This window comes from Equus asinus, chromosome 3, assembly GCF_041296235.1.
Source record: "Equus asinus isolate D_3611 breed Donkey chromosome 3, EquAss-T2T_v2, whole genome shotgun sequence".
Taxonomy (NCBI): domain Eukaryota; kingdom Metazoa; phylum Chordata; class Mammalia; order Perissodactyla; family Equidae; genus Equus; species Equus asinus.
In genome coordinates, this window is record NC_091792.1 from 157,122,625 (window position 1) to 157,138,181 (window position 15,557).

At 47.7% G+C, this 15,557-nt stretch overlaps 1 protein-coding gene across 5 annotated transcripts in view; it reads left to right on the plus strand.

Moving 5' to 3' along the window:
- The first annotated feature begins 3,542 nt into the window (after nt 1-3,542).
- KIAA0232 (KIAA0232 ortholog) overlaps nt 3,543-15,557 on the plus strand; it is an 81,204-nt gene continuing 69,189 nt past the window's right edge. For 4 of the 5 annotated variants that reach the window (XR_011502373.1, XM_070506272.1, XM_070506274.1 and 1 more), the window contains exon 1: nt 3,543-3,790. The gene's annotated coding sequence lies outside the window, so the exon portion shown is untranslated. Of the gene's footprint in view, nt 3,791-4,382; nt 5,183-15,557 lie in introns of those variants that run through there. The other variant, XM_070506273.1, reaches the window with a different exon arrangement.

Sequence of the window (15,557 nt, forward strand, 5' to 3'; positions counted from 1 at the left end):
GGGAAAGGCCAAGAAGGAGGGGCCAGTTGAATGCCCTGACCGATGGCAACAGCATCCGAGCCGAGGTGAACAGTTCGAATCCTAAATGAGGGTGTTGGTCCCGTGGGGAGGCCACGGTCAGGTTCTTATCTGGGCATCATTCACGTAAAAGCTGACTCAGGATGGACTTTAATGAAACAAGGTGGCACAGTAGCAAGAGCAGGGCCACCATCAAATCCTGGTGCTTGCCACTTAGGAGCAGTGTGGCCTAGGGCACGCCACCTAACCTCTCTACATGCCAGTGGGGATAACACCCCCCACCCCCACGAGCTAGTGTGGGCAGGGGAGATGTGAGATGCACCTGGCCCGCAGCCGGGGGTCAGTAAACACACATTCTTTCATTTTTTAAACCAGACTATTTTTTTTAGAAAAAAGCAAAATTGAGGGGAAAGCACAGAGATTTCACATATACCTCCTGCCCCCCCCACACATAGCCTGCCCCTTTTATCAAAGTGCAGCTTCACTGAAATTTTGTTTTCAAAGTCCACAGAAAAAAGAAAAAAAAAAAGAATAGGAAGCTTTTAAAATCTTCCTGCCTGTCCCTTGCTGTGTGCAGATGGGGAAACTGAGGCCCAGAGAGGGAGATTACGTGCCCAAGGGCACAGAGCCAAGGAGGCCTGGGCCCTGCTTTCCGTCTGTCGGTGTGTGCTGCAGCGCGTCACAGAGCCTCACCCCGCTGTTCACCACGCATGCACGTGGTTACAAAACCACTGCCCCGGCGGCATTCGCCGGAATCCTCACTGGCATCCAGAACATCCAAGTCAGAGGGCACTGGGAGGTGCTCCATTCCGCCTCTCATTGCCTCGCCTGCCAGCAGGGGTTAAAGAACCACGGCAGGTGGTCCTGAGACAGAGAGACGAAATAAATGATCAGGATGGTTTCACTTTAGAAAATGCTGCAGTGGGACTCCTCCGCTCCCACACCAGTTGTGCTTTAATGCCAGAGTCCTCTGGCCTCCTTGCGTTCCCTGGGGATCTTAGCCCACAAGAGGGAGGAAGTTACTGTTACCCCAAGTTTAATTTGGCTGGTCACCACCCAGGAGCTTTGAGGAAGGTCGAGGGCAGCGTGGCACGCTGCAGAGTGCAAACAAGGTTCACGCTTGAGAACCCTGTTCTATTGCTCGCACGAATGCAGGGCTGTTTTCTCTCACTGTGTCCACTCAGACTGCATTACAGACGACCATTCAGTCATTCACCTACCAACAGGCAGGCTCTGTGTGGGCTGGTGAACACCAGGGACAAGATGACTGCTCTCCTGGAATGCAGGTCTTGGGGGGGCGGGGAGGAGAGGCAGAGCTTAATGAGTAAACATACAACCAAGATAATTTCAGATACTGATAAGAGCTGTGAATAAGAAAACAAGCAGGATGGTAGCATCATGACCCGGAAGTGCTTCTAAACTGGAGATCAGAGAAGGTGTCTCTGAGCAGGTGACACTGTAGCTGAGCCTTGAACAAGAAGGAGCCAGCTCTACAAAGATCTGGGGAGAGGGGGTTCCGTGAAGAGGAATCTGGAGGCGCAGAGGTCCTGAGGCTGGAGTCAGCCAAGCCTTCTAGGACATTTATCAAAATAATCTGAAGGACAGGGGCTATTTTGTCAAGGAAACAAAGTAGCCAAGATACTTTCATCCTCTAATCTATAATCTTCCCCCACCACCTCCAAATCCTACTAATCCTAGTTAATTCCTACACAGTCTAGGTACCTCTTCCTCCATGAAGCCTTCTGGTTCCACTAGTTCATGGTTTATAAACGGGTCTGTGGCAAAACGAGAAAAATGTCAGTAAACTGTGTGTGTGTATGTATCTGTGTGTGTGTATGTGTGTATTATACATGTGCATGCGTGTGTACCTGTGTGTATGGGTGTGTGTATGTGTGTATATGTGTGTAGCTACAAAGTCACCAACCGTTTCCTTTCTTCTGAGAATATCTGAGATATATTGTTACTATTTGTAATTTTTGCTGTCAATAAGTCCTTTCACAAAATGATGAGTGTAGATGACAGCAATGTTATCAATGTGGCAAAAATTTAAAAGTGATCACTCTTGGCAAATCCCTACAGTTGGGGGGAAATTTTACTGGTCTGTGAAATCTCAGGTCTGGGGGCACTTGGGAACTACACTCGGAAGCTCCATTACTTGCCCTTTCCTTGCTCCCAGAGTGATCTGGGACCACACCCTTTCCAGACTTAGATCTCCAAGAGGGCAGGACCACCCCTGCCTGACATGGAGCCAGGCCCAGAACAGATGCTCAGGAGACACTCACTGAAGGAACACACTGTGATTCATGACCAGATACATTCAACTGAGTTGAACGCTCAGAAAATCAAATTGTAAGCAAGCTGATGAGAGAGCCGCATAAAGGAAAAGACCCCAGACCTCAGAGCCAGGAGCCTGGGTTCAAATCCTGTCTCCTGCAAGAGGCAGCGTGGTTTAGGGGAGTCTGAAGACCTCGCCCACTCACTAGTAGCAAGGCTTCGGTGAAACTGGTTATTTCTCTGAGCCCCAGCTTCCTCACCTGTGAAATGGGGATGATTACGCCTTGGCTCAGGACTAAGAACAAAAAAATGCTTGTAAAAAACCAGTTTGTAGGTAGTATGTAAATGGTAGTTCTTTGTGGTCCGTCCCTCCTGCCCCCCAGCCCGCAGCGTCTAGTTTGCCCCCTCCCGGTCAACAGTCTGCTTCTCCCACGAGCCTGTGTGCTGGTGCAGGAATTTTGTCTCGCAAGTTCTGAGCAGGAAAGCTCAATGCTCGGCACCTAGTGGGTGCTGGATAAATCAATCAATGAACAGTGACCCCGGGCAGGTCATTCCCACTCCGGACCGCTTTCCTCTTTCTAATTAGGTAATCTCCCCAGCTCCTTTCTCTCTGGTGCCTATCATACTTAATTATTTGCTTTTTTAGGACAGGCCTAGGAATCACATTTAAGGAAGGTGGGTGGGTGTGAAAAGACTTTGATTAAAAGGTTAGTGCACATTTTTGGTTCCCACTTCCGAATCTTCCAGAATTTATTTTTGCCTACTTAATAAAAAGAGCCATGTCACATTTCGTTAGCTTGTCTTCTGCGTTTCCCTAAAAAAAAAAAAAAAAAAAAAAATTAAAGCCTTCATTTTAAACCGCCCACTCCAGCCATCCCAGGACGCGGCAAGGAGGGGGCGCAGACAGGTGGAGCGCGCGCCTAGGAGGGCGGGGGCCGCACCGCGCCGCGGGTGGGCGGTGCAAGTCGAGCCCCCTCCCCCGGCGCGGGCTGGGGACGGCCGGGGGTGGGGAGGGGCGGCGGCGGAGTGCAGGCGCTTCTGCAAAGAGCAGCCCCACGCGCCCCTCCGCAGGGGGCGTCTCCTCTCCGAGGCCCCGCACCCTGGGTGGGCTCCCGCCCTCAGCCTCCCAGCAGCGCCCACACCCAGGTCAGGCCGCAGGGCTCGACCCGGAGCGCCCCGCGCGCCCTCGGCCCGCCCACTCGCAGCCGGCCGGCGGGGCGGGGCGGGGCCGGGGCGGGGCGGCTGGCGCTGATGTAATCCCGGCGCCTGGGCGGAAGGATATGGAGCGCGCCCGGTTGGCGGGGCGCTGAGGCCAGTTGCCGGGTAACGGAGCGGGGCGGCCGCGGCGCGCCGCCTCCCGCCCTCCGCCGAGTGGCGCCGGAGCCGCCGCCGCTTTACGTAAGGCGCAGGCCAGGGCCGCCGGCGCTCGGCTGCCGCTCGGAGCCCTCGCGGCGAGAGGAGGCGCCCCCGGCCGCCGCGCCGTCCGGCCGCTCGGCAGGTACCGCGGGCGGGCCGGGGCGGGCAGGGCGGCGGCTCCGGGCCGGGCTGGCGCGGGCCGGGTGGGCCGCCGCCGCCGTCGCGGGGCTCCGGGGCTCCGGGACCGGCCTCAGAGAAGCCAGGCCGCCCCGCCGGCCGCGAGCCCCGCCGGGACCCCACGCAGGGCCCGGGCGTGCGGTGGGCTGCGGGCCGGGGGAGCCGCGTCCGGGGCATCCCCGCCGTGCCGGCGCCCGGCCGTGGCGGACGATGAGTCCGCACAATGGGCTGGTGTCGCCGCGCTGGGAGCGGCTCTCTGGGGGAGGCGAGGCGGGGAGCGGGCGTGGGGCCGGGGCGCGAGCCCGGGGCGGCGGCGCGGGGCTCCCGGGGCCGGCCGGCCGGCGGGTGGGCGCTCCCTGCGCTGCCCTCGCCCGGCTCGGCGCCTCCGCCCCCTCCCCTCCAGCATTGTCCTTTAGGGGCCCGGGCGGGGAAGCCGCCGGCGGGGGAGGGGCCTGCGGGCGGGGCCGGCGTTGACGGACGGGCGCGCGGGCCAGTGGCGCGGCGCGCGCGGGGCGGGGCGGGCGGGCGCAAGGTTTGGCGAAGGTTACGGCCGCCGCGGGAGGGACGGGCCCGCAAAGTCACCCGCGGCCGCGGCGCGGGAGCGCCTGGGTCGCTCGGCCTGGGCCCCGAGCTTTCGCGTGCCCGGCGGCCTTCTGGAGCCATGCACCCTTCCCCGCCCGAGACGCGGGGCTGTCGCGTGGGACATGCTGCGTGCTGCCCCGGGGTTTAGCATGCCGCGGGCGGTGCGCAGGTGACAGGGCCTGCCGAGCTCCTGGAGCGGAGCCCCCGATCGTGGCAGAGCCCAGTTTTGATTGCTCTTTCACCCCCTTTCAGTTTTTGTCGTCTATAGACAAGCTGTGGACACTTAACGTAGTAAAAGTCCAGGAGGTTAAGCGGGGAGGGGGCATGCGGTTCGTTGGAATGATTTAAGTAAACGTGGTTCCTGCTGATAATTACCTGGGCTGGATACTTGGATATCTAGGTTGGATACTGCGTGCAAGTTCCGAAGAATGGGTTTTATACATCTCTGGGTCTTTGCTTGTTTTAAAAAAAACGGTGGTAGAAGGTTGGTGAGAGGGTGAGGGCAAGCAGTTTTGGTAATGGTGATGCTGTGGATGCTATACAATCAAATCCCCAAGCTAGATTTCTCCTGTGCAATATAAGACCCGTGCTGGAACACCTTGACTGTTTCCTAGGCTTGGAATGTAAAGGGGAAAGATCTAGCACTCTGCCTCCTGAAGGTCAGATCTCCCGTCGGTTAGGTTGGATTGACCCATTCGTAAACGGTCTCAGGATCTTTGTGCCCTTTCTTTGTGACAAAAACTGTTTCCGGAATTGTGCCTTTGCATACCTGTAGGTAAGGTTCTTTCAATTAATACTACTTATTATATTCTAGATTCAGTTGCTGTACTTGCTAAATAGTGAGTCTTTAATAATTCACAAAGTAGCTTACCACCTCAGTTTGGGCACATATATAATGGTTTTTACTTTAGCCTCTTTCGTCAGTGAAATGCCAATTTGGCCGCTGAAACATTGAAGAGAGGGGAGAATATTAGTCTTAAATATTTAATTCCATAGGAAATGGAATTAGAGGTACAGGTTTTGTTTGTTTTCAAAGAAAATTACAGGTCTTTAACATGGTATTAACATAAGGCAAATTTGTAGCTATTTTAAAGGGTGATTAGCTTATTTATTACATAAGTTGCAAACATTTAAGAAAATTAAATGGATTTTTAGCACTTCTCTAATGATAGATCACTCTATGCCTTATTTTATAGTAGCACTTTTCAAAATTAATAGGATTGGTTTTTTTATTTTGCACTGTGTGGAAAAGTATTGAGCCTGGGTTTTCTCCCTGTTTTAGCAGCATTTGACCTGGAGCAGTTAAAGGCCTCTGAGCCAGTTTTCTCATCTGTAAAGTGGGAAGCATCATGATACCTGTCTCACAGGATGGTGAGGGTGATCGCTTGAGGGGAGATGTGAAGCAATTCGGTCAACATTCAGCCTCTTTTAAAATACTGGATTAGTGCTGGTGTGTCAAAGCCTCAGATGCCTTTCTTGGCTTAAAGCTTTGTCTTCAGGCTCCTCCCCACCCCTTCCTATCCACACTTTGCCTGCCTAGCAGAGTCATCTTTCCTAAACGCAGATCAGATCTTGCCAGTCTCTGGCTCAGAAAGCTTCTAAGACTGCCTGTTGTTTGGAGACTAGAATTCAGACCCACTAGTATCACATTCAAAGCCCCTCACAGTCTTGTCCCAGTCATCGCTGAACTTTACCTGTCCTCTTTGTCCCCTTTCCACACGGTCCCACCAAATGAGACTACTCTTGGTTGTCTGAACATGCCCAGCTGCTTCATCCCTTCTGTCCTTACATCCTTTTCTCTGATTGAATGCCCTATCTCACTCCCACTCCTTCTAGTTTTTGAAAGTCCACACTGATTTTATGTCCTCTCTGGAGCCCTTTGGAAATCCTGTCAAGATGAATTATTCGTTTCTGCAGTCATAATCCTCTATTTTTACTTTCGTTATTGTCCCTGTCGCACATTGTGTATGTTAAACTCTGGCTGTGCTGACCATGTCATTATTTTACCCCCAACACCTTGCTCAGGGGTTTAAATGTTGAAGGTGCTCAAACATTTGCTAAATAAAGTAAAAATCTGTAATCCACCTTATGGAGTATATTCTAAAGTATTTTAATAACAAACATCAGGGTACCAACCACAACAATGGAAATGCAGTTTTATTATGTTGAAGATAGTTAATACTTAGAATATTTCTTTTCATTTCTGTTTGATCTCTCACAAAATACCAAGTGGTATCTTTATACCAGGTGGAAACAACCACCTGTCCCATCTGTGTCTAAACATTCAGGGTCCCTGAGCCCACACTGCTGGCAGTGAAGTCACTGCACCCGATCTCTTTGGTAGGGGGAACCAGAGCACAAGTTTTAAAATATTCCTTACCTTGGAAATATAATTGCACTCCCAGCAGATTACATGCTTTTAGTTTAAAACATTTTTGGTGGGTTTTTTTTGAGATTTATTATACTCACAAACAGTCATTTGCTTTTGAGGGGGCTTATTTAGAGAAGGGTAGACCTGGGTTTCAAGGACGCAGGTTTGTGTTTTGGCTCATCTCACTTCCTGGGTCACCCTGGGTGCGTCAGTTAAATCTCTCGTGGACTTTAGTTTCTTATTCTGTGAAATGAGAAGAGTCTTGTTCACATTACTTTTGCTTTGCAGTGTCACGTAAAGTGGCTGTACTTTGTGCACTGCCTCTCCTTGTTCATTATAGAAGGCAATAAGGTGTCTCATCCCACAGTGTGTCCGTCCTCGTTACTCAGGCTGGAAACTTTTTGAGTGTTTGCTTTCTGAACTGGATTTTTATTAGGTCTGCCTCCACGTATTCATCGTCTTTTCCTTAGCCCTTCCTCTGCCCCTGCCCTCCCCGAGGCTTTTGTAGTCCTTATGTACATTGTTACTGTAGGCCTCCTGACTGGCCTCTCTCTCTCTGGTCTTTCTAGTCCTCTTGTGTTCCATTACCAGAGTTATTCAGTATGTAAATCAAATCATGTCATGTCGTCCCCCCCACCAAGTGTACACCAGAGGTTCTCAAACATTTCCCCCCATGCCGTCACACCTGAGGGGATGCCCTAGTTCTGTCCGCAGGCTTACCCCCACAAAGATTTTCACCTGGAAGTCACCACCAGCTGGCCCTGATTGAGACCTAGTGTCGAAGGGTGAGGAAATCCTTGAGACCTGTGCTGTCGGGGCTCCTTCTGACTTTTAGCTTCATCTTGACTGCATCTCTCCCGTCGCTTTGTGTTTCAGTACTAGACCTCTGGCCACTTTCATGGTCGTTTGTCCAATTCCTTTGATCTGGAATGCTCTGTCTGCCTTTTTCTTCTATCAGAATCCTTAATACTGAAGGCTTGGCTTAAATGCTTCACTTCTATGAAGGAAGCTCACCCTCTTTTTCATAGTTGACTCATGATTCTTCTGCACAGTGCTTGACTAATACCTCCAACCCAGCTACTTTTCCCTTTTGACTTTTTACTTTATTCTTTACGTGGAAGCCTTTCCTGAATTAGAAATTTCCTTGAGAGAAGAGAGGAAAGCCTTGTCCACTGCTCGTTCCCTATAGTGTGCAGTGTTGTCTTTTGCGTAGTACTTAGTCATTAGTGTTTGACTGAAGTACTCAGTCACTCTGCAATCTGTGATTTCAGCAGAGGAGGATAGAGTTGGAATGGCTTTATATGAGAGCTTCGTGAATCCACATGACACGCTCCCAACAGTCCCAGTAGCAAGTGCACAGTAAGTGGCAGCTTTTAGCTAGTTGGAGCAGGTGTAGAGAACACTGGTGGTGGGTAAGTTGATTGATTCTAAGTGCTGGCTTACTGTAACAGTGTTCACAGATTTATTTCTGGTTCATGTGTATAAAGAGAAAAAATCATCTGCTCTCTCCCATTCTTTCGTTAGTTCTGGGAATAAGCAGAAAGGTGAGTATTTAGTTAAAGAGGGCTTTTGCACAAGCATATTAATGATGATAGTCCTAAATTATTCTGAAGACAGGCGAATCTATCTGTAGATAAGCCAGGTTTTTTGCACGTGGCTTAGGAAAGTCAGTGGAAAATGGAAATTATCAAATTTTATATTGTTTTTCAGTAAAGCAAATGTTTTCATTTTAATCTTATATCTTGTAATTATTCATTAAGTGATAGAATCTCCCTATTTAGTATTTGGAATGACTGTTGAAATTCTGTTTTTAACATCATCTCCAAAGCTTTTCACTGTCACCAGTCTTTCTCTGCAGCCCTCTGGCTCTTCCTTTGTCTGGTCCGCGGTCTTACCCCTGGCTGGATAGGGAGAAACTAAGTGAGGAAAACCAGCTGTAATTTTGAAACTTTTAATTATACATTTAGTTACTATTTTTGAGTTTATGTGCATTACTGACTAACAAGTTGTATCCAGAAACTTGAAAAAATTGTATCTGTTGGTTCTAACATAGTATGGAATTCCGCTTGAAGCGCCATAAGAATGTGTGTTTAACTTACGTTGACTGTATTATGCTGTGTCAACTTACACTGACTATATTTATGATTATGAGCTTTTTTTTAATCATTGGAATTCTGTATATTCCTAATAAATCTTTCTTAAAACCTGCCCAAAGAATTGAAGATGATAGGGCTATCGCAGTGGATGAACTTGTTTTTGTATTAGAAATAAAGGTAATAATTAGAGGTTAATAATTGCAAAAATGCTTGAGAATATATTGCTTTGTGTGTTTCTGGATAGTCATGAAGGAATGCAAGGTCTGTTAACACAGGCACTGTGTGTGTGTGTGTGTGTGTGTGTGCAGTTCTCTTGTGATGGGAAGCGAGCCTAGGCACTGTGTGCCTCATGGGGGGTGGTCACTCAGTACATATTGAAATGAAATGAGCCAGTCACCTATGGTGAAGAAAATCCATGGAGATAAGTAAGTGTGAAGAAATGTGCCCCGACGCATTTTCAAATTTCTTTTTTGATAATATGGTTATTACCTCAATAATGGGGGGAGGTAAAAAGTGGGGAGGGATTTATTTTCCCTTTCAGGCGGGAGTTTGTTTCTTGCTCAATTACATTTTCCAAAGTACTTTAGAAAGTTAATAGCCAGTACATGACTACTTGAAAATTGCCCAGTTTGGGGATTGATTCAAGCGCCCCTTTTTTCCTTGAGTTATTAGCCTTTTCTGAGGTGTCTAATTAACATCTGGTCTTTGTTAGCATCTTCTCTGAGGATTTTAATGGAGAGAAAGTTAAAATTGAATAGACACATTTTTGATCCTTTTTTGGTGATGGTGGTTATTTGCCACTGCCTTTTTTGGTTACCTCCATAGGTAAGTGAATACTGATTGTATTTTTGTTAATAATCTTTTGTTAGTGCCACTGAAGCAGTTTCTTTATTTTTATAAATTTTAAATCGTACTCTAAAACTGTTAAAGTATATTTTGTTATGATTTATCAAAATATTTTGAATGTTTTGAATATAAGTAATTGTTATAAAGCCTGTTCATTTTCTTAAAAGGACATGTTAAAAAATGTTAAAAAGCAGTAGATTATAAGATGAACAGTTAATCTCTTTCATTCCCCTTCCCTCCTGTACTCATCTTTAAAAACCACTGATAAGTTTTTGGATGTCATAGAAAAAGTTATGCCTATACTTCTAGAAAATAGAGTCATGGTAGAGAGCGTCCTGTTTAAACAAACACTAAACTTTGTGTCTTGGAGTGCTCTTCCTATCAGCACATACAGATCTTCTTCCCTGTTTCTTTCATGCATTCTGTTGTATGAATGTGCCAGAGTCTGTCTCTGGAGCTAGTTGAAGTGATGGGCTGCGCTCCACATTGTGCTGTTGTAACGGTGCTGCAGTGATCATTCTCAACGCCTGTGTCCTGGTGAACTTCCATGTGTAACCTCCTTTAAGCGACCTGAAAAAAACCCGACCAAGTTTCTAACTTCTCTCATATCATTGGTCATGGTAAAATTTTTCTTGCTGGCTACATCAGTTTTAGACATTAGGATGGATATTTTCTTCTCTGAAGTAGTCCTATGATATAATTTTGTGCTATTAAGAAAGATAAATTCTTTGTATTGCACATTAAATGTTAGGTTAATGAAAGTTATAAAGGCTCAGGGTCAGCTTCAAGAGCCAGTAACCTGTACAGTCATGCAGAGCCCTTACTTGGTTTAATGCTCTGCTCTCACAATCTTGATATTCTTAATAATTTTGAAGACAGGGCTTGCATTTTTCGCTTCGCACTGGACCCCACAAATTATGTAGCCAGTCCTGTAAAGACTTTTTTAAAAGAAGCATATAAAAGTGAGAATCCCTCATCATCATGCCTTCTAATCCTGCTCGCTGTGAGTGATGGCCACCAACAGTTCAGTTTATCCACTTGGAGACTTTTCAGAATGCATATATAAGGACACACGTCATGCTTGTCTCTCTTAAAAACTGCTAACTGAAATCCATGCACATTCAGTGTATATTTTCTTGAAAAGCTCCGTAATGATCTAGAATACTGCAAACTTTAAGATTTTTTTCAAAAGGCGCTCTAAAAAACTTAACTGTAAGAAGTTGGTATTGAACTGCATTTTTAGATTTTATATTAGTTTGTTTTTTTTAAAAAAGTACTTGAAGCATTCAGGAATAGCTTAAATTTCAGTGTTAAGATACCTATCTCTGATGAGATTTCACTTTCTAAAATCTAGTAAAATAAACCCTAAGCCCATCATAGGCAAGTCAGGAATGAAGGTAAAATGTATTCATCAGTTAGGCTCAGTTGAACAAAGGATTCACTAGTGGGTATATAGGGTCATTTGGGGCTTTATTTAGTTAAAAAGTGGCCCGAATTCTTGGTGAAGGGGAAAGGTAAAGGATTCTTAGACGTAGCTACGGAAAATGGGTGAGAAACAGAAGGAGCTCACACCGTTAAGACGCTTCCTATGAGTCGGCTTCAGGTTAGGGACCTTAGTAAACTATTTCATTTAATCCTCCTAACAGCCTCTGAAAGAGGTGGGATTATCTTCATTTTACAAATGATGAGGCTCTGGCTCAGAGATCTCAAGAAACTTCCCTAAGCTTGCAGATAATATATGGCAGAACAGAAACTCAAACTTCCGTCCTTGCGACTTCATGTTCTTTCCACTGCCCTGCTCTTCCTAGAGGTTTATTTGTCCAGACAATACTTGTTGACTGCCTACAAGGTACTAGGAGCAGATGCCCAGATGATTAGATATGCAGGAGATTTATTGGGGGAATTGCCTGGGAAGGGAAAGAGGGAGGGAACGGGAGTGCATAGGAAGAGGCGTGTGACCTCTGCACAGATGTGACTGTGCAAGGAGAGAGGGCAGGAGGGAGGGACTGGGTGGGAGCAGCCTCAGGCCTGGGCAGTTTTGAGAAAGTCTTGGCCAGGCTGATGTGGGGTCTGCATCAGGCAGGGAGGCCTGGGTCTAGAACCCCTGCCTGGTCAGCATTGTTGGGGGCAGTCTGAGGTGACTCATGGCCTGATGTCCTTGCTCTGGTGACTCTGAATGTGCAGCAGCTAGAGGCTGTCGGTCAGCTCAGATCCCCACAGCAGGTTCTCTTTCAGGCCTTTCTGAGTGGTGCACCCCCATGGCTGCCACATGCAGCCATTTTTGTTCTGGTGGGAGTCAGGGAAAGACTGACAGTAAGAGTAAGCAAATGGATACGTACATCAAGTGAAAATTCATGCTGAGAAGAAAAATAAAGCAGGAGATGGGGATGTGATGTTGTATAGGGTGGATAGGGAGGGGCTCTCTGATGACACTTGAGCTGAGACCTGAAGGAAATAAGGGAGAAAGATGTGGGGATATCTGAGGAGCAGAGCATTGTTCAGGGAGAGGGCAGAACAAGTGAAAGACTCTGATTCTGGATGCGTTATGAAGGTAGGACTAAGGGGGTTTGCTCATGGATTGGATATGGGATATGAGAGGAAGAGGAAGAGTCAGGATGAGGCCAAAGCTTTTGGCTTGAGCAGTGGAAGCATGGAGTTGCCCTTGACTGACGTTGGGAAGGTCATGGAAAGGACCTGAGAATTCAGAGTTTGGTGTTTTGCTTTTTTTTTCTTTAAATGTGTTATGAGTTGAGATGCCAATTAGATACCTAACTGACTAGTAGCTTGATGGCTCTAGAATTCTGGGGTTCATGAGAGAGAAGCAGTGTCGAGATAAAGTTTGGAGTAATCACTGCATAGATGGTATTTAAAATCATGGGACTGGAGATCAGGTAGGACCATGCTGTTCAGTAAGGTAGCCATGAGCCACATGTGGCTTTAGAACACTTGAAAAGTGACTAGTTTGACTTGAGATGTGCTGTGTCAAATACATACCAAATTTCAAAGACTTAGTATGGGAAAAATATCATAAAAATCTCAACAATCTTTCACCTTGATTATATTTGGAGTGATACTATTTTGGATCTATTGAGTTAAATATTAAAATTAATTTCACCTGTTTTTCTTTTTAATATCCCTAACTAGAAAATTTTAAATTACATACATGTGACTCACATTTTGCTATTAGACGGCGCTGATGGAGGAAGTGACTATGACTAGAGAAGTTGTCCCAGGACTGAGCCTACAGAGCTAGGGAAGGAGGAGGAGCCAGCAGGGGAGCCAGAGAAGGCGGGGCGCCAGGGGGAACAGTCATAATAGTCGTGGCCTGCGGGCCAGAGAGTGCCACTAAAGTTTCTCTAGAACTCGGGTGAAAGGGAAGTTCAGAGAGCACCTGTGCCTGCCCACTATGTACGTAATAGGTGGGCTCGGCTCTTTAGAAGTGAGCGAGTCTGGGAGATGGTCTCTAGGCTCGCGATCTTGCCCTGTTCTGCTTTTTTTAAAGTGAGTCTCGTCAGGATGAGAATGCAAGCCTGTTCAGCGGGAGCTGAGATGTAGCCTCTGGGGAATCAACCACGGCAGCAGGAAGAAGGCCCGCATGGAGGAGATTTGACACCGTTAAAGCAGGCAGACTCTCCTGATCCTCACAGTCTTGGTGTCGGGGGTGCTTTCATCTTGCCCCCTTCACTTGATGAAGCTACCGTAAGAAGATCCCATCTTCCTTCTGATTCTAAGCCCCCTAGGGTACCTTTCAGTGTTCAGTTAGGCCCCCTCACGGGAGGACTTTGTGAGTGTCTCTATCCAAACTTGTAAGTTGGTCTTCTGGTTTACCTATTGTTCGTTTGGTTACTCTAGTCAGCATGATTTGGCAGCCCCTAGCCCGCTTCTGCCCTGATCATCTAAGGGCCTTCCTGGTGCCACTCGTGGGCGTCCTTTTACTGTGTTGGTAGCTGTATCACTACAGTGTCAGGCAGATATTTTTTCCCTTAGACATTATACTTTTTTCTCCTGCATTTCATTCTCCCACACTTGCACATTTAAGAACAATGTTTATAACAGTGTTTTCCCTAGCCGTGCAATAGAAACTGTCATCGAAACTGAAACTCCTCTGCGTGGAACTTCAGTCGGGCCTTGCCAAGGCCGGCAAAAGATTACCTTGAAAAGGATCAGGTAGCACTCTGCAGTCTGCCATTGGCTAAAGTAGGGTGAGAGCTGAGCTTGCTTTCTCTCTGGCTCCAGGTTCAGGTCTGTCAGCTTCTCAAAATGCCTCCAGGCCTGTGGGGACAGTGAATAGTAATGGCCAAACCAAAAACTTTGATTAAGAAGGATATGCCAAAATCAGAATAAAAAGGCTTTGCTCTGGTCCTTCAAAATTGTATGATGGCAAGGGTACAAGTCAGATGAGGGGTGAGTGGTTTGATGAAAAGTTTTAGAGCTAGACCCACAGTGGACTCACCGTGGGACCCTGCATACATGTTCAAGTTCTTAATCTGTAAAATGAGGAGGTTTGGCTCAACTCCATGTTTTTTATGCTGTGAAAGCAGCGTCTGGTGCAGAGTAGCTGCTCAAATATTTATTGAAGGAATGAATGACTGAAAATTCTAGAGAGCCTAGATTCTTAAGGCATGAGGCAGTGGGTGGGGAGCTGGGTGTCTGGGCAGTTTCCCTCCTCCTCACCTGCGCCACTTTCACCTGTTTTAGGTCTAGTATTGCGTTCTGCTACTTGGAGAAATGTCCGAACAGCACTGGATGATCTCTCTTAGCAGAAAGATGGCATGCTTCTGATGCTGACGCCAGCTCAGTTCTCCTCACTGTCACATCCTGTATGCTTCTGACTAAGACAAAAGCTGCAGGAGAGTAAGTGCAGTGTCACTGAGAGGTCGGGTGGGAAGTGCTGTGTTGGTTCCTAGGGCTGCCGTATTAAAGCACCATAAACTGGGAGGCTTAGAACAACAGAAACTTACTCTTTCACGGTTCTGGAGGCTAAAAGCGTGAAACGCCGCAGGTGTTGGCAATGTCGGTTCCTTCTGGAGAGTGAGGAAGGACCTGTTCTCTGCCTCTCTCCCAGCTTCTGGTGGTTCTCAGCAGTCTTGGGCATTCCTTGGCTCGTGGGCACATGAGTCCAGTCTCTGCCTCTGTCTTCATGTGGCATTCTCTGCGTGTCTCTGTCCAAGTTTCCCTCTTCTAAGGACATCGGTCATTGGATTAGGGTCTGAACAGGGGTAGATTGAAAATGAATAGTAGTTGTAAGAGAATGAAAAGAAGCTACACTCGAAAGTGACTGCAGTGCCTAGGACTTGGATTAGCGTGTCCACGTTCTTAAATGTTGAACTAGAGTTTCCGTAGACGTGGATCCAGTTTGTCTACAGAGCAAACAATAATGTGGGCCTGTGAGAATGATCATCTCGTGCACGAACTGAAATCACACTCCCCTAGCACTTCAGTCTGAGGGGTGGTCAGTTCCTTTATGTGTCACAAGTTGGGTTCTTTGGGAGGTGAGTTCTCTGGAAAGGAGCCGCAGAATGTTGATCAGGAAGTCCCCGTGGGGTCCACACCCACAGAAGGGAGGGAGAGTTTGGGCTGCCTTGCAGGCCCAACCACAGCCGTGGCCAACCTCATGGGGAGCTGTGAAGCTAGAATGGCCCTTCAGAGTTGCCCCAGGTTGACCAAGTGGCCAGCCCTGTATACTCTCGTCAGTTAGTTGTTGGATGTGGAGCACGCCAGGGAAAGGGCAAGATGTTGGACGGGGCAGCTCTCGGGAGCCGAGGCAGTCCCTGAAGGGCTGACGCAGCACTGCCGGCAGCTGGCGACTCGGCCTTCAGTTGGAGGTCTGGGTGGCA